The following is a 27,907-nucleotide window of genomic DNA, read 5'->3' as shown; positions in this document are numbered from 1 at the left end:
ACCAAGTGAGCAAGAGCTATCAGAGTCCGATGATGGAAGCCTACGTCGACGAAGTGAGAAAGCTAGAAGAGCACTTTGACAGCCTACAGATGGAGCATGTTCCAAGAACTCAGAACGCCATTGCCGATGGCCTATCAAAGTGCGCCGCACTTAAGTTACCTGTGAAACCAGGGATCTTTGTGCTCAAGCTGACTCAACCGTCTGTAACGCCATCAACTGGACAGAGCAAGAAGAGGAAGTTGATTTCTGGTGACTATTTTCCGGCAGAGCTTCCCGAAGCCGCCGCCAAGAAGGTCCCCAAGATCAACGCCAAGAGCGCTGAGGAGCAGTCTGCTCCGGCAAGCCCTAGGGTTTGTTCCGTTGAAGTAGAAGCTCTCGACAAGTTTTGCTCCGGCAAGCTTGCCGGGGAACGTCAAGCTCCGGCAGAGCCGCAGGTTCTCGCCGAGGAAACGGACGTTCCCACAGCAACAGATTTGCCTTGCGCTGAGGAGCAATCTGCTCCGGCAAGCCCTAGGGTTTGTTCCGTTGAAGCAGAAGCTCCCGACAAGTTTTGCTCCGGCAAGCTTGCCGGGGAACGTCAAGCTCCGGCAGAGCCGCAGGTTCTCGCCGAGTAAACGGACGTTCCCACAGCAACAGATTTGCCTTGCGCTGAGGAGCAATCTGCTCCGGCAAGCCCTAGGGTTTGTTCCGTTGAAGCAGAAGCTCCCGACAAGTTTTGCTCCGGCAAGCTTGCCGGGGAACGTCAAGCTCCGGCAGAGCCGCAGCTTCTCACCGTAGAAGCGGATGTTCCCGTAGCAGCAGATTTGCCTTTAGTCCTTGTTATCGAGCCACAAGCTCCAACATGGGCACAGCAGATTGTCCGTTTCCTTCAGACATGAGAACTTCCCGAAGAGCAAGAAGAAGCGGAAAGAGTAGCCCGGCAGTCAAGTATGTACCAGTTTGTCGACAAGACACTGTATAGAAGAAGACTCAACGGTGTGAAATTGAAGTGTATTCACCGGGAAGACGGACAAAAGCTGTTGGCAGAGATACATGGAGGCATATGTGGACACCACATTGGCGCAAGAGCACTTGCCGGCAAAGCATTCCGGCAAGGTTTCTTTTGGCCGACAGCCCTCCAGGATGCAACTGCACAAGTAACCAAGTGTGAAGCGTGCCAGTTCCATTCCAACCAAATACACCAACCAGCTCAAGCTCTCCAGACGATCCCTTTATCTTGGCCATTTTCGGTCTGGGGGCTCGAAATCCTCGGCCCCTTTCCCCGAGCAGTCGGGGGCTTTGAGTACTTGTACGTTGCAATCGACAAGTTCACAAAGTGGCCGGAAGTGGAAGCAGTGAGGAAGGTGACAGCACAGTCAGCAGTCAAGTTCTTCAGGTCGATTGTTTGCCGCATCGGGATCCCTAGCAGGGTAATCACCGACAACGGTACGCAATTCACGAGCCGTACCTTCATGCAGTACGTCCAAGATCTTGGCGCCAAGGTCTGCTTCACTTCTGTTGCTCACCCGAGAAGCAACGGTCAAGCGGAGAGGGCAAATGCTGAAGTGCTGCGTGGGCTCAAGACCAGAACTTTCGACAGGCTGCACAAGTGCGGAAGAAACTGGATCGAGGAGCTGCCGATGGTTCTTTGGTCGATCAGGACGACGCCAAATCGAGCCACTGGCCAGACACCTTTCGCTCTAGTCTATGGAGCAGAGGCAGTTCTCCCCACGGAACTCGTATATGGGTCACCTCGAGTGCTCGCTTATGATGAGCTTGAGCAAGAGCAGCTGCGACAAGATGACGCGCTACTCCTTGAGGAAGACCGTCTTCAGGCTGCTATACGAGCTGCTCGCTACCAGCAAGCTTTGCGCCGCTACCATAGCCGCAAAGTTAACGCCAGAAGTCTCGAGGAAGGCGACCTTGTTCTTCGGCGTGTTCAGTCCGCCAAGAATTCCAACAAGTTGACACCAAAGTGGGAAGGCCCTTACCGGGTGAAACGAGTCACTAGGCCTGGCGCTGTCCTCCTTGAGACCGAAGATAGCATTCCAGTGAGCAATTCCTGGAACATTGAGCATCTTCGTAAGTTTTACCCGTAAGTCGCGGTTGCCGGAACCTGTTCCGGCAACCACCTTTTGTACAAGTCTTGCCGCTGTTGCATGTAATCCTTTGTACAAAGCCGGGCGCAGACCCCGTGCATAAGTAAAGCTCATATGCTCCGCACATCTTGTCAATTTCATGCTTTCTATATTTTGCGTATGTGATCTGACACTTTGTGCAGCACCTACTCCCCAGTAAGCAATAACGAGCCGTAAGGCTCCATATCTTTATTTTCTCTTCTTTCTTTTTTCTCAAGGAAAGGAAGGTTCCCTCGCCCACAAGTTTGCCGGGGGGAAAGGAGAAGATAATAGTATGGACCAGGCGTCGTTCAAGAAAGTTTTGCCTTACCGGGAAGCAAACAACAGAAAAGCTAAGTTGCCAAAGTTTGAGCAATCAGATTTTTAAATTTTTTAATTTATCTCCCTTGAACGACCGCACTTTGTATGGAAAACCTGTGCGCGGAGGAACCAACTCGTAGCTAGTTGCGCCCTTATTTTGTTTCAAGTCCTCTCAACAACTTAAGTGAGCTGCGACTAGTTGCGACAAGGTTTCTTGTCGGTAACGGCACCGCCAGCAGGCTGCTGACGTCCCGCACTCAGCGCTCGCGGCTAAGGTGCCTGCACCGGCAAGTTCCCTAAAAGCGTAGGGCAAAAACATACAAATGGAGGAATCAAGTAAAGGGAATAACGTTGCAATCATTACACCGGAATAGAGTTATATTACAAGATAGCTTGTCGCAGCTCTAACAGATTGTTTTCATAACATGACAAACAACGACAAGAAAAGAAGAAAGCGGGCGGCTTAGTCTACGCGATCGCCCTCGATCCTCTTGATCCCGCTCACCTTGTCCACAATGTGTGTGGCAAGGGTCTTGAGCGCCTCCAGACCAGCATCCGGCGGCAGGGTCTTGAGGACGTTGGTGAGGTTGAGGCCTGGGTTGCGGAAGGCCACCTTCATCAACACCTTTTGAAGAGCTCCCGCGCAGATCTTGCGCGACTCGTCGGCCAGCTGCTTTGGGATCTTCTCCCGGAGCCGCCGGAGGGCCGTCGCCACGTCTTTGAAGAACAAGGTGAGCTTGGCGCTGGGTTGGAGGTCCTCATCAGATGGATACCCGAGATCCTCGACCCCCAGCTGCGCCAGCTCCCTGTCGATATCTGCGGCAGCACTTACGAGACTCTCCGTCCAGTGCTCCACATTCTCCCTAAAAGCATTCTGGGCGGCGGCAGCACTCGCCAGCAGTGCCTTGTTGGCCTTGATCTCCTCCTTCAAGGCCACCTCCTGCTCCTTGGCGTCGTCCAACGCCTTGGTCAAAGTGGTCAGCTTCAACTCAAGATCTGTGTTGGAGTCCTTGGCGGTGGATACGGGGAGAGATACGGCGTAACCCAGGCCGCGCGTGCCCGTGCCCTGTTTTGGGCCTGGCCCAACAGCGCTCGGCACCGTGTATGGCCCAGGCCCGGGGGCTCCTGCCGGTGTACTAGAGTAGGGGTACCCTAGTATCCCGAACTTGTGCACGGGCAGTCGCAGCATCCCGCGGCAAGGCTTGCCGGGTGACCGCCAAGGTCCTCCGTGGTTCCTTTGGAGCCATTCAAGGACAAAGTATCCAAGCCAAGGCATCTCAAGACCCCGGCAAGAGGAGCTCGCCGGGAAGGCCAACCAAGGCATCTCAAGGAACTTGTCACGACGCGCCACGCGTCCCGGCAAGGCCCGGTGAGCGACAAGCTTCCGGACGCGACAAGACAACGACCGCGGCAAGGCGCTTGCCGCGGCAAGCCACCACTCCGTGCCCGCGCTCCAGCACATCCACCAATGTGTCGCTCTGGGACCCTTCCAGGCGTATGTGGCGGGAGGCTGTGCAGCCAGCGGCGTGCGGTGGCAAACGGCGCTGACAAGATTGCCTTCGTGGTGAGCGGTGGCGTCCCTGACGGTCCCTTTTACACTATTTAGGCGACGCAGACGGGCATTTAATGCCCTTGTCCCCTGCCGTCAGGGTTAGGTATGATACACTGTAGCAGGTAGTTGTACCAACCGCAACACCTTTCCATTTTTACCCTTGTCTACGTTGCCACCTGTCGGTGACCCCTTGAGCATATAAAAGGAGGCCCATGCGCAACATAGAGAGGGGGGAGGAGGAAGAGAACTCTCAGGCTCGGTCTCGTTAGCTGCTGGGGTGTACTGTAGCACTCCGCGCTCCCGAGCAAGAACTCAATACAAACCACAAAGCAGGAGTAGGGTTTTACGCATCCGTGCGGCCCGAACCTGGGTAAACCGCTCGTGTGCTTCGCCTCGATCCGCTCTTCGTGCGACCCTCGCCCCCGCCGAACCAAAAGGGACTCGGTCCACCGGTCCCATAGGTGCTCGTGGATTAGTCCCCCGGCACATCGGTCTCAACAAACACACCGCAAAAGAAGATTACATCGAATAGATCTCCACAAGAGAGGGGGAGAACTTTGTATTGAGATCCAAAAAGAGAGAAGAAGCCATCTAGCTAATAACTATGGACTCGTATGTCTGAAGTAAACTACTCACACTTCATCGGAGAGGCTATGGTGTTGATGTAGAAGCCCTCTGTGATCGATGCCCCCTCCGGCGGAGCTCCGGAAAAGGCCCCAAGATGGGATCTCGTGGATACAGAAAGTTACAGAGGTGGAATTAGGGTTTTGGCTCTCTATATGGTAGTTTGGGGGTACGTAGGTATATATAGGAGGAAGGAGCACATCGGTGGAGCAACAGGGGGCCCACGAGGGTGGACGGCGCGCCTGGGGGGGGGGGGGTAGGCGCGCCCCCCTACCTCGTACGCTCCTCGTTGATTGCTTGACATAGGGTCCAAGTCCTCTGGATCATGTTCATTCCGAAAATCATGTTTCCGAAGGTTTCATTCCGTTTGGACTCCGTTTGATATTCTTTTTCTGTGAAACCTAAAATAGGCAAAAAACAACAATTCTGGGCTGGGCCTCCAGTTAATAGGTTAGTACCAAAAATAATATAAAAGTGTATAATAAAGCCCAATAATGTCCAAAACATAATATAATATAGCATGGAACAATAAAAAATTATAGATACGTTGGAGACATATCAAGCATCCCCAAGCTTAATTCCCGCTCGTCCTCGAGTAGGTAAATGATAAAAATAGAATTTTTGATGTGTAATGCTACTTGGCATAATTTCAATGTAACTCTTCTTAATTGTGGTATGAATTGTCGGATTTCGGGTTCCGGCAGACCCTTGAGGTTCGAACACTGGGGTGAGCGCGGAGATCTCTCCCCTACCGATCTACGTCCGATCCTCTCGTGCGAACTAAGATGAAAATGATGAACAACACAAGAGACATGAGGTTTATACTGGTTCGGGCCACCGTTGTGGTGTAATACCCTACTCCAGTGTGTGGTGTGATGGATTGCCTCTGGGGCTGATGATGGACAGTACAAGGGAAGAACAACCTCGCGAGGGGTGTTCTTGAGCTGGTGCGGTGTGTTCTACTTAGTATCTACTGGGTTTCTCTCTCCTTCTCTTTGTGGAAGCTAGCTCTATTTATAGAGGCCCTGGGCCTCTCCCCGGATAATTGAGCGGGAAGGGCGCCAATAATTGGCCATTTTGAAGAGGAACATGTAGTACAAGCTATCCTGACCAAAGGTGGTCTTCGGCTGCCAAAAGCACTGGTGATGACGCCGTCTTGGGCTCCACGGTGACCTCCGTCCGGCCGTCTGGCTGGTCTTGCTCTCGTTGCACCGGAATGGTAACATTTGCATGATACCTTGGCATGTGCTTGCCCCCTTTGCACCAAAGGGGAAACAAGGACCCTGCGCGGGCCAGCGCCCGCCTGGCGCCCGCCTGGCCTTGATTGTCATGGCTTGCGTCATGGGATCCTCGCGAGGTACCCTTGCATTGATCTCTCCGCCTCCTCGCGAGCCTGCCTGATGAGGCCGCTCTTGAGGAAGCTTCCTGTCGTCCGCCCCGCGAGGCTTGGCCCCTCGCGAGGGTCTTGAGCTTGGGCTGATGAAGATGGGCCGTGCTGGGCCCTCACTTGAGCCATGCCGCAGGCCGCAGGTAGGCAAGTCTGGGGACCCCCATTCCCAGAACGCCGACAGTAGCCCCCGGGCCCAAGGCGCGCGGGGGCTTGGCTTAGCAGAGAAGCGAAGGGGCAAGCACGAAGAGCCGCGGGCCCCAACAGCCTACGGCCTTGGGCGCCGCATGGCGGTTGATTGGATGTGGGCGTCTGCACTTCCCATGACGCCTTGCTACGCGTCCGGCTAAGCGGACCCGTAGTTGCACATAGTTGTTCCTCCTTTGGCTGCCCGCTCGCCTCCTACCTTTCCTTCTTCTCCGAGCTCCAACCTACGCCGCCAATCCGGCACGAGCTCTTCCCCTTCCCCAATGCCATGGCGCCGACGAAGAAGGGAAGGGGGAAGAAGCCCGCGCCTTCATCCTGCGCACCTCCAGCGGCGGCCCCCGTTGTCGATCGGTCAATCATACTCAACCCGGAAGCCTTGGACAAGGTCCACTCCGCCCTTGCTTCCATCTTCAACGAGTGCGGCCGGACCACAGTTTGGCCCTCATCCCGCGCCTTTCTTGCTAGGACCGTCACGGAGGTCCGATTCTTCGCCGATGCCTTATGGGCGGGTCTGATTCCCCCCTTTTCTGGTTTCTTCAATGCTGTGCTCTTCCATTATCAGATCCACATGATGCACCTCAGGCCGGAGTCCATTACCCTTTTGGCTGTCTTTGCTTTCGTGTGTGAGGCGATGATAGGCATCCCTCCTTCTGTTGCCCTGCTGCGCCACTTCTTTTCTCTACGCCTGAGCGATCCCACTCAGTGCTCAGGGTGTGTAAGCTTCTTCGCCGTGCCTGAGACGGCTGCTTCAGGGATTGACTTCGGCCTTTCGCCTTCTCAGGCCAGGTTCAGAGAGCGGTGGCTGTACGTGGACATCGGGGTGCCCAGCCCCTTGCTCTTGCACCCGACCTTGCCTGCTGTTCCCAACCCAGGTTGGGGTCACGAACCGCTCGCGAGCCCCCGGCTCGCTTTCGTCTGGCGCCGCTTCGAAAGTTTGAGGGCGCACAATGTGACAGCGCCCAAGGTGGTGAGGGAGTTCCTTCTGTGTCACGTTGCTCCTCTCCAGTGCCACTCTCGCCGGATGTGGGACTTTGCGGGGCGAGGAGACCGTATGCGGCTTCAGGCGGAGGATTTGGCGCCCGAAGTGCTACGGACGGTGCTTTGGGTCTTGACTGGTGATCCTTCCCCAGGCAGCCTACAGAGTGGTGGTGTCCTTCTGTATCTTTGTTCCGGCAGGGCTGATTTCGTGAAGCAGATGCCCAGCTTCGACGAGTGGGGGCTGCGCCCGGCTAGCCTCACGGGGCCACGCGAGAACCCAGTTGTCATGGTCGTTCCCCCCGCCGCCCTCAGCGGTCCCTCCTTAGTTGACAGACCGGGGAGAGAGCTGACGGGAGCTGAGGCAGCTGATGTCAAGGTGGTGGCACCGCGTGAAGCCTCGGAGGCGATGTCTCCCGAGGCCCGCCCTGGGGCGGCGGTTGATGCAGGGTTTTGGCCTTCGGCTCCTGAGGCCGGGGCTCCCGAGCCCCCAGCCATTCTTCGCGAGGCGACGCCCGACGGTGCCCCCAAAGCTAACTCCTCTGGCACTGACAATCCTGAGGCTTCTTCTGCGCCCCAGGCCGACCCCCGCCCCAGGCGCTTGCGTCGGTTTCGCGTAGACTTCGAGGCCCTTCGCAAGAGGAAGGAGGCCTCAGGCGGTAGCGACCGCCCTTGCCGCTTGTTGAAGCACATGAAGTACTTTGCCATGGACGAGTAAGCCTTCTTCTTTCCTTGCTCATTTGCTCTGTTATCCTTGTGGCTGATTGTGGCCCTTCAGGTCCCACCTTGCTGAGTCCGCCGAGTCGACCCAGGAGCCAGCCCCCGCAGCTTCGCCCCCTTTGCTGGCTCCGGGTCCGCCGAGCTCGGGTGGCGTCCTCGCCGCTGGACCGGTTGGTGGAGTGATCTGCTCCATAGGGCGCCTCGAGCTTGCTCGCCCGGTGCCCTTTCTTCGCGATTCTTCTTGGGGCGCGTCAGGCTTGCCCCGCGCCCCTTCTCTGGTCATAGAAGGCGAATGGCTGAAGTCTGTCCTTGGCTCCTCCTCCGTGGGTGGATCGACGTCGGGCTGGACTCTCAGGGCGGTCCATCCGGCGACGGCTGGGGCAGCAGCCCCCTGCCCCACTCCTGGAGGGGGCTTACCGCCTCGAGGCCCTCTGCATGCTCCAACGGAAGAGGGTGATGTGGAAGATGTGCTCAGGTGCGCTCGGGAGCATCGTGCCCTTCTTGAAGAGTTCCTCCAGGGGGCGGCGGACGCGGTGAAGCAGGTCGGAGCAGAGCTTGCTGCCGAGGATGCGCGCCTCGAGGCTGAAGGCCTGCGCCTTGCTGAGGAGAGGCGCAAGCTGAAGGTTGCCATTGCCCTCGCGTGTCATCAACGTGACCTCGACAACACGAAGGCCGAAGCGTCGCTAGCGGCTTCGCGGGAGGCCTGCTCCCGGGCCGTCGAGGAGGCTCGGGAGGCTGACCGACGACGCAAGGATGCGGAGGAGCGCGTATGGGAGCTCCAAGCCGGGAGCAACTCCCTGGAGCAGCAAATAGAGCTGCGCCACGTGGTCCTTGGGTCGATGCAAGAGGCCGCCGTCGACCGGGCGGAGCTCCAGAGGCGCGAGGAGGCACTGACGCTCGAGGCCGCCGAGTACAGCATTGACCTGGAGCGGTTGGAGACGAGGGAGCGCTTGGCGGCCCAGGCGGAGGACAACGTTGCGGCGCGCGAAGCCCGGGTCCAGGAAGAGGTCGACCGCCGTGTGGCGGGAGCTCGCTCAGTCCTCGAGCGCGAATACGAGGCAAGGTTGATGCTGATCGGGGCCGAGGCTGAGGGTAGGACAGCGGCCATCAAGGCCAAGTTGGTTGAAGAGACGCGGCGTGCGGATTCCTCCGCAGCCGCCCTTGGTGCGGCACAGGCGGAGCTGTCCTCTTCCCAGACGGAGCTGCTTCTTCTTCAACGGAGGGTCGATGTCGCCGAGGACATCGCGCGATAGAACGAGGACGAGATCCGCCAGCGGAGGGTTCTAGAGCACGAGCATGCTCCCATGCTTCAGACGCTTAGGGAGAGGGCCAACTCAGCCTTAGGCGAGATTTGCAAGGCTGCCGCTAAGCAGCCGCACAAGGCCAGCTACGCACGCAATCTTCGGTTCTTCACTGACGTGGTGACGCTTCTGGAGGATCGTTCCGAGAGAGCCCGCGGGCTTGTTGAGGAGAGGAGCCTAGCCCTGCTCAGACGTGCCTTCTCCCGTGTCTTCAGCCATTTGCAGGAGATGGACCCCCACTTCGACTTTGATGCTACCATCGCGCCTGTGCCCATAGCTATCCGGGGCGACCTGGCGCAGTGGGTGGAGAATAACGTGGACGCCCTCGTCAGGGCCTTCGCGTCTGATGACGATGGTGTGGTCATGGGCGCTGACGAAGGCGGCGTTATAGATGAGCCTGGCGCTGACGGAAACACAGGTGGTGGGGGCGACGACGTCAGTGATGCTAGTGATGCTTCCGAGGATGCCCCAGAAGACGCGGTGAGCGACATGTCCGACTGACCGCATGTCTCCGCAGTTTATCCTGCATGAAGAAGACTCGGGCTTGGCCCTGAAGAATATAAGAGCATTTTGGGAGGGGAGGCCCCTCATGTAAAGATTTTTAATCCGTACTCTGGTGAGCACAACGTTATGCGTGAGTTTAGTCGCTAGCCCGGTGATGGTTCGGTTGATTCGTTTACCTTCCGGCCCTGGCGTGCCCTGAGCGGGCCTGCAGGGGGATGCTACGCCTCCGGCGTCCCTCGATTAACCTACTGATCCTGTGATGAGGACCTCTGGAGAGGGTGTGGAGACAGTAGTCCCGGCTGTAGGCGTGCCTGGCCCGACCCGGCTCACGAGGGGCTTGTGAGGGGGGCAGCTGACGCTAGCTTGGGGCGTAAATCTGAAACTAGAACGCGAGAGATTTCTCGAACGAGACTAAACACCCCCTCCCCGAATGCACGCAAGCTTCGAACTCAAATCCAACTTAAATCAAAACCGAAGAAACTTGCCGACAAGGAAGAAGCAAAAAGCAAAAAGGCAGAAAAAAGCAAAAAAGCCGCGTCCGGCACCTAGTCTAGTCTTCGACGTCTTCTCACCAGCGCGGAGCTAAGTGCTGCCACTGGGCATGGGCGGGAGCCCCAGGGCCTGAGGCTGGCGCTCCTGAGACTCCAGGGCGTGTACAGCCCCCACTCATCATTACGTGAGAGTGTCACGGGGCGGCGAGCTTCACAGGCACTGGGCCTTCTTCACAGGTACCGGCCTTGCTTCATATTGCCAGACGAGGGCCCCGCCTTGTGCCTCACTCTGCCGCCATTGATGGCGACCGGAAACCAAGGACGACGCCAATGGGGTAGAGCGGTCGCCAGCGATTCCCTCGACGACCACGGGTCCTCCGCCGGGGGCAGGCCATGGGGCACCTCCCCGGCAGAGGGCCTACCTCCTAAGAACACCTTGACCCGACCGCCGCGAGGGTGATCCCGGATCTCGGCCCCTTTCCTGCAGCCCCCTGCACCCTCCTCCTGAGGGATAAGAGGCTGCAGCGTTGGGGCAGCCATCCGCTGCGGCGACCTGTACCTCCTGCGACCCATGGTTAGCGAAAGCTTGCTCCTGAGGGATGAGTTGTACCCGATAGTTGCTTCTGTTGGCGCGATTGTCGGTGCTCTCTTGGGGTTCCTGAAAGAGCTCGGCTTTCAGCGCCTCCTTATCCTAGCCGGGCCCAAGGAATGAGCCGTGACCTTCTTCCAACTCGCGCCCTTGATCCACCATGTGGGGTACATAGGCCTCCGGGGCGACCACCTCGTGGGCCTCGCTGTAGCGCCCCGCATGCCACGCAGTCTGGCTTGGGGCGTCGCCTTGTATGTGATGATGCGGTGGTCCGCTGAGGACAAAGTCCGTGGCCCGCATACCTTCGCCGGCCTGGGGAAGGGCCAACGCGATCAGCCGCCCGGTGCTGGCGAAGGTGTTGGCGCTGGACCGGCCCTGGGGCCCGCTTGAAATCGCGTGGGCGCGCATAATGCCGTCATGCGACCTGTCCTGGATCTGGGGCGGCAGCTGGATGCAGAAAGGGGGCGCTCCTGAGGCGGCGGCGTCCAGGAGCTCCGCCACTCGCTCCAACAACACGTCACGGCCGCCTTCCAGCAAGAGGCACCGTAGTACCTCTCTCGGGCCACCGTGAGCGCGGCCCTGGAGTTCTGCTGTTCCCGTCGGGTGTAAGGTGCCGTGGCAGCGGCATGGTTCGAGGCCCTTGCTACGGCCCGCACCTGCCGTGGCGTGAGGGCAGGCGGCGTCTGGCCGCGTTGCCCGCGTCCCGCAGCGCCCTGCGGAGCGCGAGATGCTTGAGGCGCAAGGTTGAGGTCGCCTTGAGACGGCGACACGGCGTGGGCGGGCCACGCCGCCCAGCGGTGGGTGTTGGTAGCCCGGTTGCTTGACATCTCGGTGGCGAAGCGGCGGAACGCGACACGGAGGAAGAAGGACTCCGGCGCACCCCTACCTGGCACGCCAAATGTCAGATTTCGGGTTCCGGCAGACCCTTGAGGTTCGAACACTGGGGTGCGCGCGGAGATCTCTCCCCTACTAATCTATGTCCGATCCTCTCGTGCGAACTAAGATGAAAATGATTAACAACACAAGAGACACGAGGTTTATACTGGTTCGGGCCACCGTTGTGGTGTAATACCCTACTCCAGTGTGTGGTGTGATGGATTGCCTCTGGGGCTGATGATGGATAGTACAAGGGAAGAACAGCCTCGCGAGGGGTGTTCTTGAGCTGGTGCGGTGTGTTCTACTTAGTCTCTACTGGGTTTCTCTCTCCTTCTCTTTGTGGAGGCTAGCTCTATTTATAGAGGCCCTAGGCCTCTCCCCGAATAATTGAGCGGGAAGGGCGCCAACAATTGGCCATTTTGAAGGGGAACATCTAGTACAAGCTATCCAGACCAAAGGTGGTCTTCGGCTGCCAAAAGCATTGGTGATGACACCGTCTTGGGCTCCACGGTGACCTCCGTCCGGCCGTCCGGCTGGTCTTGGTCTCATTGCACCAGAATGGTAACCTTTGCCTGATACCTTGGCCTGTGCTTGCCCCCTTTGCACCAAAGGGGAAACAAGGACCCTGCATAGGCTGACGCCCGCCTGGCGCCCGCCTGGCCTTGATCATCATGGCTTGCGTCATGGGATCCTCACGAGGTACCCTTGCATTGATCTCTCTACCTCCTTGCGAGCCTGCCTGATGAGGCCGCTCTTGAGGAAGCTTCCTGTCATCCGCCCCGCGAGGCTTGGCACCTCGCGAGGGTCTTGAGCTTGGGCTAATAAAGATGGGCCATGCTGGGGCCCACTTGAGCCACGCCGCAGGCAGGCAATTCTGGGGACCCCGTTCCCAGAACGCCAGAATGAATATTCAGATCCGAAAGATTCAAGACAAAAGTTCAATATTGACATAGAAATAATAATACTTGAAGTATACTAACTAAGAAATTATGTCTCTTCAAAATAACATGGCCAAAGAAAGTTATCCCTACAAAATCATGTATTCTGGCTATGCTCTATCTTCACCACACAAAGTATTTAAATCATGCACAACCCCGATGACAAGCCAAGCAATTGTTTCATACTTTTGGTGTTCTCAAACTTTTTCGATCTTCACGCAATACATGAGCGTGAGCCATGGACATAGCACTTTAGGTGGAATAGAATGGTGGTTGTGGAGGAGACAAAAAAGGGAAGATAGTCTCACATCAACTAGGCGTATCAACGGGCTATGGAGATGCCCATCAATAGATATCAATGTGAGTGAGTAGGGATTTCCATGCAACGGATGCACTAGAGCTATAAGTATATGAAAGCTCAACAAAAGGAACTAAGTGGGTGTGCATCCAACTTGCTTGCTCACGAAGACCTAGGGCATTTTGAGGAAGCCCATCATTGGAATATACAAGCCAAGTTCTATAATGAAAAATTCCCACTAGTATACGGAAGTGATAACATAGGAGACTCTCTATTATGAAGATCATGGTGCTACTTTGAAGCACAAGTGTGGTAAAAGGATAGTAGCATTGCCCCTTCTCTCTTTTTCTCTCATATTTTTTTATTTGGGCCTTTTCTCTTTTTTCTTTTTTTGGCCTCTTTTTTCGTCTGGAGTCTCATCCCGACTTGTGGGGGGATCATAGTCTCCATCATCCTTTCCTCACTGGGACAATGCTCTAAAAATGATGATCATCACACCTTTATTTACTTACAACTTAATACTTAGAACAAAATATGACTCTATGTGAATGCCTCCAGCGGTGTACCGGGATATGCAATGAATCAAGAGTGACATGTATGAAAGAATTATGAATGGTGGCTTTGCCACAAATACAATGTCAACTACATGATCATGCAAAGCAATATTGTCGGCGTTCTGGGAACGGGGGTCCCCAGACTTGCCTGCTTGCGGCCTGTGGCGTGGCTCAAAGGGGGGCCCAGCACGGCCCATCCTCATCAACACAGACTCAAGACCCTCGCGGGGCGGATGACACGGAGCTTCCTCAGGCGCGGCCTCACCAGGCTGGCTCGCGAGGAGGCGGAGAGATCAAGGCGGGGTACCTCACGAGGTGCCCGTGACGCAAGTCATGACGACCAAGGGCGCCAGGCGAGCGCCAGCTCGCGCAGTGTCCTCCTTTCCCCTTTGGTGCAAAGGCGGCAAGCGCAGACGCGGAGTACCGAGGCATCAGGCAAAGGTTGCCATTTCGGTGCAACAAGACCAAGACCAGGAGGACTACAAGACGGAGGTCATCGTGGAGCCCAAGATGGCGTCACCACCAGAGCTTTGTGCAGGCGAAGACTAATTTTGTCAGGATAGCTGGTACTAGCTGTCCCCCTTCAAATTAGCCCGCCATTGTTGGCCTCCTTCCCGCTCGATATTTGGGAAGAGGACCAGGGCCTCTATAAATAGGACTAGCCACCATAGTAGGAAGGGGGATCGAAATCCGAGAGAGAGAGAAGGGTGGCTGAACTCCCCCTAGCAGTTCGTCCCCCCCAGCCAAGAACAGACGCTCGCGAGGCTGTTCTTCCTTGTATTGTTCATCATCATCAGCCCAAGAAGCAATCCACCACACCACACACTGGAGTAGGGTATTACACCACAATGGTGGCCCGAACCAGTATAAACCTGTGTCTCTTGTGTCGTTCTTCACATAGCTTAGATCTTAGCGAGGCGGAGGGGTGCAAGTAGGTAGGAGGCGAAATCTCCGCACGCACCCCAGTGTTCGAACCTCAAGGGTCTGCCGGAATCTGAAATCCGACATTTGGCGCGCCAGGTAGGGGTGCACCGGAGTTTTCCCTTCCGCCACCGCCACGACCTGCCTCGTGATGAGTAGTGCGTCGCCCGCTCCGGCCGCCGGCGCCAGCACAGGGGCCAGGGGGCTCCAAGCCCTGGCCACAACTCAGCAACGGGTACGGTGGCCAGACCAGTTCAAGCCAATGACGCCGCCGCGCTACGGCGGCGCGACTGATCCGCTGGCCTTCTTGCTGGCATACGAGGGGGCCAACCTCGAAGCTTGAGGTGATGATAGGGTCATGGCCAACTGGCTCCCCATGGCCCTCACCGGTGCTCCGCGCACGTGGATGCTCCACCTGCCGGCAGCCTCCGTGGCCTATTGGGAAGAGCCCCGCAGCCTCTTCCCCGCCCATCATGCTACACCAACACCCCGATCGTCACAGCCCTCCTGGGCGGCTCGCAGGCGCCGCCTACAAGTCACCACGTCAAGTCGTTCATCCGCCGGGTCAGCGCCGCTCCCATGCAGCAGGGGGCTCTCCCGGACCGGGCGGTGCCCAAGGCCGGCCTGACCTTCAGCTTAGAGGAGCACCCCTCCAACTTGGCCTGATCGGGTGCGCTCCCCATGCTGTGCACCCCCACCATCTGCCAGGTGGCCGTCACCAGAACTCTCATCGATGGCGGTGCGGGCCTCAGCGTACTCTCGGTCGAGGCCTTCAACCTCCTCTGCATACCCCTGGAACGGCTGCAACCCAGCCGGCCCTTCTCAGGCATTGGGGGCGGATCATCCAGCTCCTTGGGACAGATCCGGCTCCCAGTAACCTTCGGCACCTACCACAACTTCCGCACGGAGCTGGTTGACTTCGACATTGCCCCCATCGGCCTTCCCTACAACACCATCCTCGGCTACCCAGCGCTGGCCTAGTTCATGGCCGCGACGCACCCGGCGTACAACCTCATGAAGATGCCCGGAAGCAGCGGTGTCCTCACCGTGCACGGGGACACTGGAGACGCGCTGCGGGTGCTCAAGCTCGCCTTCAAGACGGCGGCGTCGGCACAGTCCGCCGACTCGGAGACCCCCGAGCCCAAGGGGGCTGGACCCGCCAAGAAGAAACAGTTGTTCACCCAAGACAAGGCAGAAACCAAGCGGATACCCGTCGATGAGGATGGGTCCACCAACGCCACTTTCACCATAGGCGCCAACCTCGAACCTGAGCAGGAGGAGGCCCTGGTCGGGTTCCTGCGCACGAACAAGAAGGTATTCGCTTGGGAGCCTGACCAGTTGGTGGGGATCCCTAGGAGTGTAATCGAGCATCACCTCAACGTGTGCCCCAATGTGCGCCCTGTGAAGCAGAAGGCAAGGCGGCAGTCCACAGAAAAGCAGGCCTTCATCGTCCAAGAGACCCGCAAATTAGAAGCCGCTGGGGTCATTCGCGAGGTCGGTTGGCCAACCCTGTCGTTGTGCCAAAGAAGGGAGGGAAGGAGCGCATGTGTGTCGACTTCACCAACCTCAACAAGGCATGCCCGCAAGATCCGTTCCCGCTCCCCCGCATCGACCAGATCGTCGATTCCACCGCGGAATGCGACCTGCTATGCTTCTTGGATGCCTTCTCTGGGTATCACCAGATCAAGATGGGGGTAGAAGACGTCGAAAAGACAGCCTTCCTAACCCCGTGTGGGGTGTACCGCTACACATGCATGCCATTCGGGTTGCGTAACGTAGGGGCGACCTTTCAGCAGCTGATGCACATCACCTTGGGCCCGCAGCTCGAGAAGAATATTGAGGCTTACGTCGATGACATTGTGGTAAAGTCTCAGGAGGCCAGGACCCTGATACAAGACCTGGAGGAAACCTTCGCGAGCCTCAACGCAGTGAACCTACGGCTCAACCCAGAGAAGTGTGTGTTTGGAGTCCCCTTGGGCAAGCTCTTGGGTTTCCTCGTGTCCCACCGAGGCATCGAGGCTAACCCGGAAATGGTCAAGGCGGTCGAGGACATGAGCCCGCCAAAGACCCTCAGAGAAATGCAGAAGCTCACTAGGTGCGTGATTGCGCTAGGGCGCTTCATCTCCAAGTTGGGGGAGCGAGCGCTGCCTTTCTTCCAGCTAATGAAGAAAAAGGGGCCCTTTGAGTGGACTAAAGAGGCCGACAAAGGGTTCCAGGATCTCAAGAGATACCTGACCAGCCCACTGGTCATGGTGGCTCCGCGCCCTCAAGAGCCCCTGGTGCTTTACCTCGCCGCCACTCCCTACTTCGCCAATGCAGCCCTGGTGGCGGTTAGAGAGGAGCGTCGAATCAAAACCACTGCAGCAGCCCGGGACAAGGCAAAACAGGAACAAGGAAGGCCCGCAGAAACCGCCACCGCGGCTGAGGAGGTTCAGCCGCTGCAGAGGAGTGCACCGGAGGCGGAAGAGGCCCCTCTCCCAGATGGCCAGCCTCAGGAGGCCTCATCGCCTCATGAGGCACCATGGTCTCCCAAGGGAGCCACCAGCACTGGCGCACCCAATCTCGTTGAGCACCCAGTGTACTTCGTCAGCACGGTGTTGCGGGACGCAAGGGCATGGTACCCCATGCCTCAGAAACTCCTCCTCGCGCTACTGGTGGCCTCACGCAAGCTGTGGCACTATTTTCAGGGTCACCCCATCAAGGTCGTCTCGTCATACCCCCTGGAGAGAGTGCTCAGGAGCCCTAACTCAGCTGGAAGGGTCGCTGAGTGGAACAGAGAACTGCAACCGTTTCAGCTCGAATTCAGCACGACCAGAGTCATCAAGGGAGCAGCATTGGCAGATTTTGTGGCGGAATGGACGGAGGCACCAGGCCTCAAGGCCGACAAGGATCGGTCCCTCTCCCCGGGAAGCGAGGCGCCAGAAGGCTGGGTCATGTACTTCGATGGGGCGTTCTCCAGGCACGACGCTGGGGCTGGGGCGGTGCTTATATCGCCCACTCAGGACAAGCTCTATTATGCTATGGAGCTATGTTTCCAGCAAGGTGAAAAGGTCTCCAACAACATAGCGGAGTATGAAGGTTTAATAGCAGGCTTGAAGGCCGCAGCTGCCCTGGGGGTGAAACGCCTCACCATCAAGGGCGATTCGCAGCTCCTTGTCAATTTCTCCAACAAGGTGTACGAGCCGAAAGATGAGCACATGGAAGCCTACCTTGCGGAGGTCCGCAGGATGGAGAAGCAGTTCTGGGGATTGGAGTTGCAGCATGTGCCCCGAAGCACCAATCAGGAGGCCGACGACATCGCCAAACGGGCGTCTAGGCGATTACCTCAGGAGCCTGGCGTTTTCAAGGAGCGGCTCTTCAAGCCCTCAGCCCTGCCGTCATTGTCAAACATGGCTCAGCCTCGGGAGGAGCTCCCCCAGCCACCTGCCTCAGGAGCCCCGGCCTGTGGCCCGGCCTCAGGAGCACGCCTGCTCCTGACGATGGAACCTCAGGAAGGGTGCTGGATCACAGAGCTCCGTAGTTACTTAACACAAGGGACCCTGCCAGAGAAGGAGGAGGAAGCGGAGCGTGTGGCACGGCAGGCCACAACATACTGCATCAAGGATGGAGAGCTCTACCGGAAGCAACCAAACGGTGTATCCCTGCGCTGCATCTCCAGGGAGCAAGGAAAGGAACTGCCGGAAGATATACACGGCTGAGACTGTGGACATCATTCATCATCACGGACCCTCGTCGGCAAGGTGTTCCCCAGTGGGTTTTATTGGCCCACCGCACTCAATGACGCCGTCGAACTAGTGAAAGCTTGTGAGGCCTGCCAGTTCCACGCCAAGCAGATCCATCAGCCGGCAGGAGGCCTGCAGACTATACCCCTTTCGTGGACATTCGCAGTCTAGGGGCTGGACATCCTGGGCCCGTTTCCTCGGGCGCCGGGGGGCTACCGCTACCTCTACGTCGCTGTGGACAAGTTCACCAAGTGGGCTGAAGTAGAGGCCGTCCGCACCATCCCTGCAGGTTCCGCGGTCAAGTTCATCAGGGGCATCGTGAGCCGGTTCGGGGTGCCGAACCGTATCATCACAGACAACGGTTCGCAGTTCACCAGTAACCTTTTCAAAACATACTGTGCTAACCTTGGAACGCAGATATGCTACACTTCGGTGGTGCACCCCCGAAGCAACGGCCAGGCCGAGCGAGCCAACGCAGAGGTCCTGAGGGGCCTCAAGACCAGGACGTTCAAGAAGAAGCTGGAGGCATGCGGCAGAGGTTGGTACGACGAGCTTCAGTCCGTGTTGTGGTCCATCCGCACAACCGCGACCAAGCCGACTGGAGAGACCCCGTTCTTCCTGGTCTACGGAGCCGAAGCAGTGCTCCCTCACGAGGTCAGACGTCGCTCCGCGCGGGTCCTGGCGTTCGATGAGGCGCAGCAGGACGACATGCGGGGGATGGACCTCGTGCTGGGGGAGGAACGTCGCCGAGAAGCCGCGCTGCGAGCGGCGAGGTACCAACAAGCACTGCGACGATATCACTTCCGCGACATCCGCCCCAGAACTCTCGAGGTAGGAGACCTCGTGCTCAGGCGGGTTCTCTCCAGGGAGGGATTGCACAAGCTCTCTCCCATGTGGGAGGGCCCGTTCAAGGTTGTTCATGTTTCCAGGCCCGGCTCCATGCGCTTGGAGACTCAGGAGGGGGTGTCGGTCCAGAACGCATGGAACATCCAGCACCTCCGGAGCTTCTACCCCTAAAAAGGCTTGGAGCCTGTGAAGAAGGCGAATGCCTGTGAAGCTGTCGTGTTTTGGAAAAGGCCCAGAGCCTGTGAAGAAGGCGAATGCCTGTATAGCTGTCGCGTTTTGGAAAAGGCCCAGAGCCTGTGAAGAAGGCGAAGGCCTGTGAAGCTGTCGCATTTTGGAAAAGGCCTAGAGCCTGTGAAGAAGGTGAATGCCTGTGAAGCTGTCGCGTTTTGGAAAAGGCCCGGAGCCTCTGAAGAAGGCGAATGCCTGTGAAGCTGTCGCGTTTTGGAAAAGGCCCGGAGCCTGTGAAGAAGGCCAACGCCTGTGAAGCTCACCGCCCGTGACACTCTCACGTAATAATGAGTTGGGGTTGTACACGCCCCGGAGTCTCAGGAGCGCCGACCTCAGGCCCTGGGGCTCCCTCCCACGCCCAGTGGCAGCACTTAGCTCCGCGCTGGTGAGAAGACGTCGAAGACTAGATTAGGTGCCGGACGCGGCTTTTTCATTTGCTTTCTGCAGTTGGCTTGTTCATGCTCATTCGAAGTTTTATTGAAGCTGTTGCCGTCTTTGGCTTGTGGTTCTTCGACTTTTCACTCTCCTGCCTCGATTTCTCTTATGCAAGGCCTCGCGAGGGGGGGGGGGCAGCCGAGCACCCTCGCGAGTGTTCCTGTCCTAGTCGTTCAAAGGTTTCGCGACCTGGGTCCATTACAGGAGCACCCCTCCAGTCCGTGCCCCACGAGCACCGCGACACGAACACAGGGCCTGGGTCGGTCGCCCCCCATGGCTGGGGCCGGGAACTACCCACGTGCGGGCACGTAGCCGGAAGGCACGATAACGGAAGCAAAATGATGATTAACAGCAATAACCCAAACACGCCCCCGCGGGGCTCCACACTACTGTCTTTTTGCGCAGGAAAAAGGAAAAGAAAGAACAAATCAGGCGCAGTTCGCCTCACACCGGCCTGCAGGGAGGACTCGAGCCGCCTCCGGGGCTCAGGCAGACTCCCTCTCGTGCTTCACCGAGGCGCGACGGCGGGTAGACACGCTACCACCTCCCAAGCAGATACGACAGCCTGGAGGCTGACCGCGGCCACCGCTAGAAGAGTCGCCGCTTGAAGAAGAACCAGAGAAGCTTGGGGAACCCTGAGCGCCGCCAGTCACGCGAGCGCTGTCCTCTCCATCATCGTCGGAGCTGGGTTCCTGGCCGCGGTCGTCGTCCTCAGGGCAGCACCCCGCGCGGCGACCATCTTCCCCAAACACCCTCACGTAGAGGGTGGCATCACCATCAAACTTGAAGTGCAGGGTGCACCGACGGCTCAGGTCGCGCGCGCGGGCCAAGGCCAGGCTCCCGGCTGCGGAGATCTCCAGTGAAGCCCATGAGGCCCGGCTGCAGCAGCCGTCAGCCTGGAGCCAGAGGCCGCCCGGGGCGCCGACCGGGAGCTCGCCGAGGAGGAAGCGAGGAAGTGGAAGCCGGGTGCTGGTCGGCTCCGCCGACCACACAACGAACTCCGGCAGCACCTCTGCAGCGTGAAAGCGCGGCCTACGGGGACGCGCGATCGAAGCACGCCCCCCGGCCGCAGCAGTCCGCCCGTCACCATGCTGGAAATCGTCTCCGCGGCCGCGGGGAGCTGCCGTGGTGGCCACAGGATGTTTGCGAGGGCGCCCTCGGCCGCGCTTGGGCGGGGGAGAGGCAGGCTCTACCCGGCAAGCCTTCCCCTTCTCTGCGGCCGAGAACCTCCCCGACGGGGCCATGAAGAAGGAGAAGCAAGGGGGAATGAACTGGAAGGGCGCGCGCCAATCCGTACTTATAGCCGGCGAGGGCCAACCGTCGGCCCCCACTATAGCAGGAAATCATGACCCGCTTTGCATGCAGGGACTTGTCCAATCCGTGTAGTTGCCGAGGCGCAATGGGGAAGTGGAGACACCCACATCCAATCAACCGCCACGCGGCATCCAAGGCCGCAAGCTGTTAGGGCCTGCGGCACTTCACGCTTACCCTTTCGCCTCCCTGCACGGCCAAGTCCGGGCGTGCCTTGGGCCCGGGGGCTACTGTCGGCGTTCTGGGAACAGGGGTCCGCAGACTTGCCTGCCTGCGGCCTGTGGCGTGGCTCAAAGGGGGGCCCAGCACGACCCATCCTCATCAACACAGACTCAAGACCCTCGCGAGGGGCCAAGCCTCGCGGGGCGGACGACACGGAGCTTCCTCAAGCACGGCCTCACCAGGCTGGCTCGCGAGGAGGCGGAGAGATCAAGGCGGGGTACCTCACAAGGTGCCCGTGACGCAAGCCATGACGACCAAGGGCGCCAGGCGAGCGCCAGCTCGCGCAGTGTCCTCCTTTCCCCTTTGGTGCAAAGGGGGCAAGCGCAGCCGCGGAGTACCGAGGCATCAGGCAAAGGTTGCCATTTCGGTGCAACAAGACCAAGACCAGGAGGACTGCAAGACGGGGGTCATCGTGGAGCCCAAGACGGTGTCACCACCAGAGCTTTGTGCAGGCGAAGACTACTTTTGTCAGGATAGCTGGTACTAGCTGTCCCCCTTCAAATTAGCCCGCCATTGTTGGCCTCCTTCTCGCTCGATATTTAGGAAGAGGACCAGGGCCTTTATAAATAGGACTAGCCACCATAGTAGGAAGGGGGATCAAAATCCGAGAGAGAGAGAAGGGTGACTGAACTCCCCCTAGCAGTTCGTCCCCCCAGCCAAGAATAGACCCTCGCGAGGCTGTTCTTCCTTGTATTGTTCATCATCATCAGCCCAAGAGGCAATCCACCACACCACACACTGGAGTAGGGTATTACACCACAATGGTGGCCCGTACCAGTATAAACCTTGTGTCTCTTGTGTCGTTCTTCCCATAGCTTAGATCTTAGCGAGGCGGAGGGGTGCAGGTAGGTAGGAGGCGAAATCTCCGTGCACACCGCAGTGTTCGAACCTCAAGGGTCTGCCGGAACCCGAAATCCAACAAATATGACAATGATGGAGCGTGTCATAGTAAATGGAACGGTGGAAGGTTGCATGGCAATATATCTCGGAATGGCTATGGAAATGCCATGATAGGTAGGTATGGTGGCTGTTTTGAGGAAGGTATATGGTGGGTGTATGATACTGGCGAAAGGTGTGCGGTATTAGAGAGGCTAGCAATGGTGGAAGGAAGGAAAGTGCGTATGATCCATGGACTCAACCTTAGTCATAAAGAACTCATATACTTATTGCAAAAATCTACAAGTTATCAAAGCAAAGTATTACGCGCATGCTCCTAGGGGGATAGATTGGTAGGAAAAGACCATCGCTCATCCCCGACCGCCATTCATAAGGAAGACAATCAATAAATAAATCATGCTACGACTTCATAACATAACGGTTCACCATACGTGCATGCTACGGGAATCACAAACTTTAACACAAGTATTTCTCAAATTCACAACTACTCGACTAGCATGACTCTAATATTACCATCTCCATATCTCAAAACAATTATCAAGTATCAAACTTCTCATAGTATTCAACACACTCATAAGAAAAAAAATATTAATCTTGAATGCCTAACATAATTAAAGCAAATTACCATACTGTTTTGTAGGACTCTCAAAATTACATAACGGTTCACCATAAGTGAAGCATGAGAGAGCAATAGTTTCTATAAAACAAATCCACCGACGTGCTCTAAAAGATATAAGTGAAGCACTAGAGCAAAAACTATATAATTCAATATAAGTGAAGCACATAGAGTATTCTAACAATTTCCGAATCATGTGTGTCTCTCTAAAAAGGTGTGTACAGCAAGGATGATTGTGGAAAACTAAAAAATAAATACTCAAATAATACAAGACGCTCCAAGCAAAACTCATATCATGTGGTAAATAAAAATATAGCTCCAAGTAAAGTTACCGATGGAAGTAGACGAAAGAGGGGATGCCTTCCGGGGCATCCCAAGCTTTGGCTTTTAGGTGTCCTTAGATTATCTTGGGGTTCCATGGGCATCCCCAAGCTTAGGCTCTTTCCACTCCATCCAGTCCAGCTTTCAGCTCTCATTCTTCAAATCTTACCGGTGCATCATTCAAGTATTCTCTAATCAGCTCATGATTTATTCGTTCTCTTGTATCTAAATTCTCTCATGTATCTTCGTTCATTTTCTAATTCTTCCCGGTGTTTCGCTAACTTTTCTTCAATTGTTTTCAATTCTTACAATGGCTCGTTCAAGATTCCTTTTCCTTTGTTACTATATCAATTCATTCGTTATTTCCAAATCCCACTGGTGGATCCATCAAGACCTTACCAAGTTTATGCTATATCTCTCCTTAATCCTTTCCAATGAGAATGAGTAGTATGCCAAATTCATTGTGGGTCATTAATTTAATTGATGAAGGATAAAGCATAATGTAATTCTTATTCTTGTTTCATCGAGTAAATTCAATTCCTTATTCCAGAGGTTCATCAAAATTATTGATTTCATTTGTTCATCTTTTCCTCCCGGAGTGCCAAGTTTTCTCGGTTATGTCATTGCAAAGATCCATATAAATCATTGCAAGGCTTCACCTTGTGTTTTCAACTTCTCTTTTTATCATCATTTTGGGCTACCGGAGTTCTTCATGGAGGATCTACATCGTGGCTCATCAAGGATTCCTTTCATTCTTCATTTGTTCTTCAAGATTTTTTTCTCAAAGTTATGATCCGCCAAGCTATACTTCAAGTATTCTTCATCTGGCATTCCGAAGTACAATTCGTTCTACCTTATCTTTTGAGGTGGTGTTATGTCATTCTTGACAATTTGAGTTCGTGTTTCATGATTCACATGTTGTCAAGAATGAGATATTTTAAATGCACCAATCTCTTCGTTGGAGTTATCTTGTGTCATGTTTCACCTAAAGCCTTCCCTAAGGATTGTTGCTATCTATGGTGCTCATAAATGACCCAAGTTCTTCATTTATCCTCCCGGTGAAATAAGCTTCTTGTCTTCTTGTTGATATCAATCCAATCTTTTGTTTCCGTAGTGGCAGAATTTCGCCTCAATTTAGAGAAGTTTTCCATAAGCCCAATACAAGTTAATTCATTTCGTTTTTGGTTTTCCAACAAATCCGTTATAACCTTCTTGGAAGGGTGCTCCCCAAACTCATTTGTGGCAGAAGTTGGCATTTTCTTCTCCATTCTTTTATTCCAATGATCTATCTTCTATTATTTCTTCCAGAGGCATTATGATGTTGCTCTTTTCACTCATCATCTCGAATTGTGAGGATCGTGTTCTTTTCGTTCTTATCCAATTAACCGGAGTGGTGTGTCTATCATTCCTCTTCTAACCAGAGTCTCATCCAAGTGCTTTTATTTTGCCAAGTTCATATTATTACCTTCCATTTCCAACCGAAGTATTGTCGTAATTGATCTTATCATTCCTTGTACATATCGTTTCATCCGGAGTGCTTGCATGTACTTCTTGCCCATTGCAACCCTTTTCTTATGTCTTTCAACCTACAAGGTTTTAGTAATGTTCCTTTCCAAGTCTTATGTCTTTCAACCTACAAGGTCTTATGTACGAATTGTGAGGATCGTGTTCTTTTCGTTCTTATCCAATTAACCGGATAAGAAGCAACTTAGTTTTACCTCCCCTCTTCCTTCTTCCGTTTCTCTCCGGTGCCATTCTAGATCTCGGGACAAGATCCTCTCGTAGTGGTGGAGTGTTGTAACGCCCCGAGACCGATGCGCCAGGTGTCTTCCAGTTATTTGCTGTTGTTTCCTTGTCATCCGCTTGTGTGTTGCATTTTGTCATGTCATCATGTGCATTGCATCATCATGTTTTGAAAACTTGCATCCGTCCGGTTTCCCCCAGTTTCGTCCGTTGTCCGTTCTGAGCCCAGACACACTTGCATGCGCCCGCGGCACGTCCGAAATAGTATTTTATAAGTGGCCAGAAAATGTTCTCGGAATGGGTTGAAAGTTGGCATGCGGTGTTGTTATGTTGTCAGTAGGCCGCCTACCAAGTTTCATCGCATTCGGGGTCTGTTTGACGCCCCAATGGATAACTATAGCGGCAATAGTAGCCGGTCTATCGTCGGATGTTTCCGGGATCCGGAAACATTTGCCGGGCTGCCCATCTTCCTCTCTTCTCGGCCCACTGGTCCACTTGCACAGCCCATCTAGCCCACCTACCTACCCCTCCGCTCTGGACCGTCCGATCGAGATCGAACGGCTCCGAAACGGCCTAAAACCCCCTCCTCTAGCCCTCCTTTTCCTATTTAAACACCCTAGTCCATTTTACACTAATCCTAGTCTAAACCCTACCCCTAGCCTTCCCTAACCCTCAGCCGCCGCCACCTCCCACCTCTCTACCTCGTTTTCTGCACCGGCCAAGTCCTCCGCCGCCACTTTTCGCGCCTCCATTAGCTCCACCGCCACCTGACCGCGCCCTCCACCACTCCAACGCCGCCACATTGCCCCGCAACCCCCTCTTCACCGCGCGGCCTGCCGGGGTCCCGATCTGGCCCGCTGGGCCCAAGCAGGCCCGACCGCGCTGCCGCCCGTACTCGCTCGCTTGAACGATCCAGATTGGGAGAGGAGCTCCCGATCCAGATCAAACCCCCGCCGTCACCGGCCTCTCGCCGCCGCCCGCACCACGGCGACCCCGCCGGAGCTGCGTCAACCCGGCGACCCCAGGCTAGCTTCACGCCCTCTCCTTCCCCTTCCTTCATCCCCAGTTCCTTTCTGCATCTCCTCTAACCGCCCCCATGGTCGCCGTGCCCTGTAGGTCGCCATGGAGCACCGCCTGCGCTTGGGTTCGTCGCCGGGAATGGGTTCCCTGGGGCCGGATCTGTCCTCTCCGCTCCTGCCCGCCGCCTTCACCTGCCAGATCCGCCCCGTCCCCGTCGTCTGCTGGACCGCCCCGCCACCGGTCGTCATCGTTCCTGCCTGCTCGCGCAAGTGCGTGTGAGCACACGCACGCCTCCCTCTCATGGGCCTCGGCCCACCGCTCGCGTTGACCGCGCATCAGGCCCAACGCCAGGCCTCCTCTATTTTCGACCGGGCCTCGGCCCATGGTGAGCAGCACCCGAGCTCCCCTTCACTGCTGGGCTGACTAGTTTTGGCCCGTTTCATGTTTTTTCCTCCAGAACATTTTTCCTATTTATTCCAGAGGACGTCGTTTTATAGAAAAGTCCCTGAACTCCATGCATATTAAAACTCAACAACCATGCATCATATGTAAAAACATTATATATATGAAAAATGCTTAGGTTTTCATCTAGTTTCATAATATGCAACTTTCAACCATGTTTAAAATGTTTAAACTGCTGTTTGCATTTATTTGCTTAATTGCCATGTTAAAATGCTTTATTTCATAACTAAATAACCGTAGCTCCAAACTTAATAAACTTTATATGTAAATGGGGTAGAAAAATGTCTAGTTTAACATGGTGACATTATTTTGCATGTTAAACAACTCTAAAATATGCTTTAGGACATAACAGTACCGAATCTAATATATGCTCATGAGGATTTCTTCGGACTTGTTGCTTGTTGGTCCGGCCTCATTTAAACTTGCCTAGATAGGTAGTTTTCATATGCTTCACCTCTTGCCATGCTAACCAACATTTAATATTGTTGAATAATTAAACGGAAGAGAACTAAATAATTGTCGTGGTGTTTGTCAATATGGAACTCGTTGCATATTGAGCTCCACTTAACTTGTAGTGTTGTTTGTGCACTTTGCCATGCCTTGCATAATTAAACCGGACATGCATCATACTTGGTTGTGCATCATGCCATGTTTATGTGGTGGTTGTTTACTATGTTGTTTGCTTCTTTCTGGTGTTGCTTCTTCGGGTTAGTTCCGATAACGTCGCGTTTGTGAGGATTCGTTCGACTTCGCCCGTTTGTCTTCTTCATGGACTCGTTCATCTTCCTTGCGGGATCTCAGGCAAGATGACCATACCCTCGAAATCACTTCTATCTTTGCTTGCTAGTTGTTCGCTCTATTGCTATGCTGCGATACTTACCACTTGCTATATCATGCCTCCCATATTGCCATGTCAAGCGTCTAACCCTCCTTTCCTAGCAAACCGTTGTTTGGCTATGTTACCGCTTTGCTCAACCCCTCTTATAGCGTTGCTAGTTGTAGGTGAAGATTAAGTTTGTTCCATGTTGGAACATGGATATGTTGGGATATCACAATATCTTTTATTTAATTAATGCATCTATATACTTGGTAAAGGGTGGAAGGCTCGGCCTTATGCCTGGTGTTTTGTTCCACTCTTGCCGCCCTAGTTTCCGTCGTACCGGTGTTATGTTCCTTGATTTTGCGTTCCTAATGCGGTTGGGTGTTATGGGAACCCCTTGACAGTTCGCTTTGAATAAAACTCCTCCAGCAAGGCCCAACTTTGGTTTTACCATTTGCCTCACCACCACCTACTTTTCCCCTTGGGAGTCGCGCTTCCGAGGGTCATCTTTATTTTAACCCCCTCGAGTAGACTGCGGGGCCACCTCGGGGAAACTTGAGGTTTGGTTTTACTCGTAGGATGTCTCATTCGGTGTTGCCTTGAGAACGAGATATGTGCAGCTCCTATCAGGATTGTCGGCACATCGAGCGGCTTTGCTGGTCTTGTTTTACCATTGTCGAAATTTCTTGTAACTGGGATTCCAAGTTTGATCGGGTCTTCCTGGGAGAAGGAATATCCTTCGTTGACTGTGAGAGCTTGTGATGGGCTAAGTTGGGACACCCCTGCTGGGTTTGAACTTTCGAAAGTTGTGCCCGCGATTATGGGCAGATGGGAATTTGTTAAAATTCGGTTGTAGAGAACTTGACACTTAACTTAATTAAAATGAATCAACCGCGTGTGTAGCCATGAT

Source organism: Triticum aestivum, chromosome 7A (assembly GCF_018294505.1).
Source record: "Triticum aestivum cultivar Chinese Spring chromosome 7A, IWGSC CS RefSeq v2.1, whole genome shotgun sequence".
Taxonomy (NCBI): Eukaryota; Viridiplantae; Streptophyta; class Magnoliopsida; order Poales; family Poaceae; genus Triticum; species Triticum aestivum.
Note: the sequence above shows the minus strand (reverse complement) of the source record.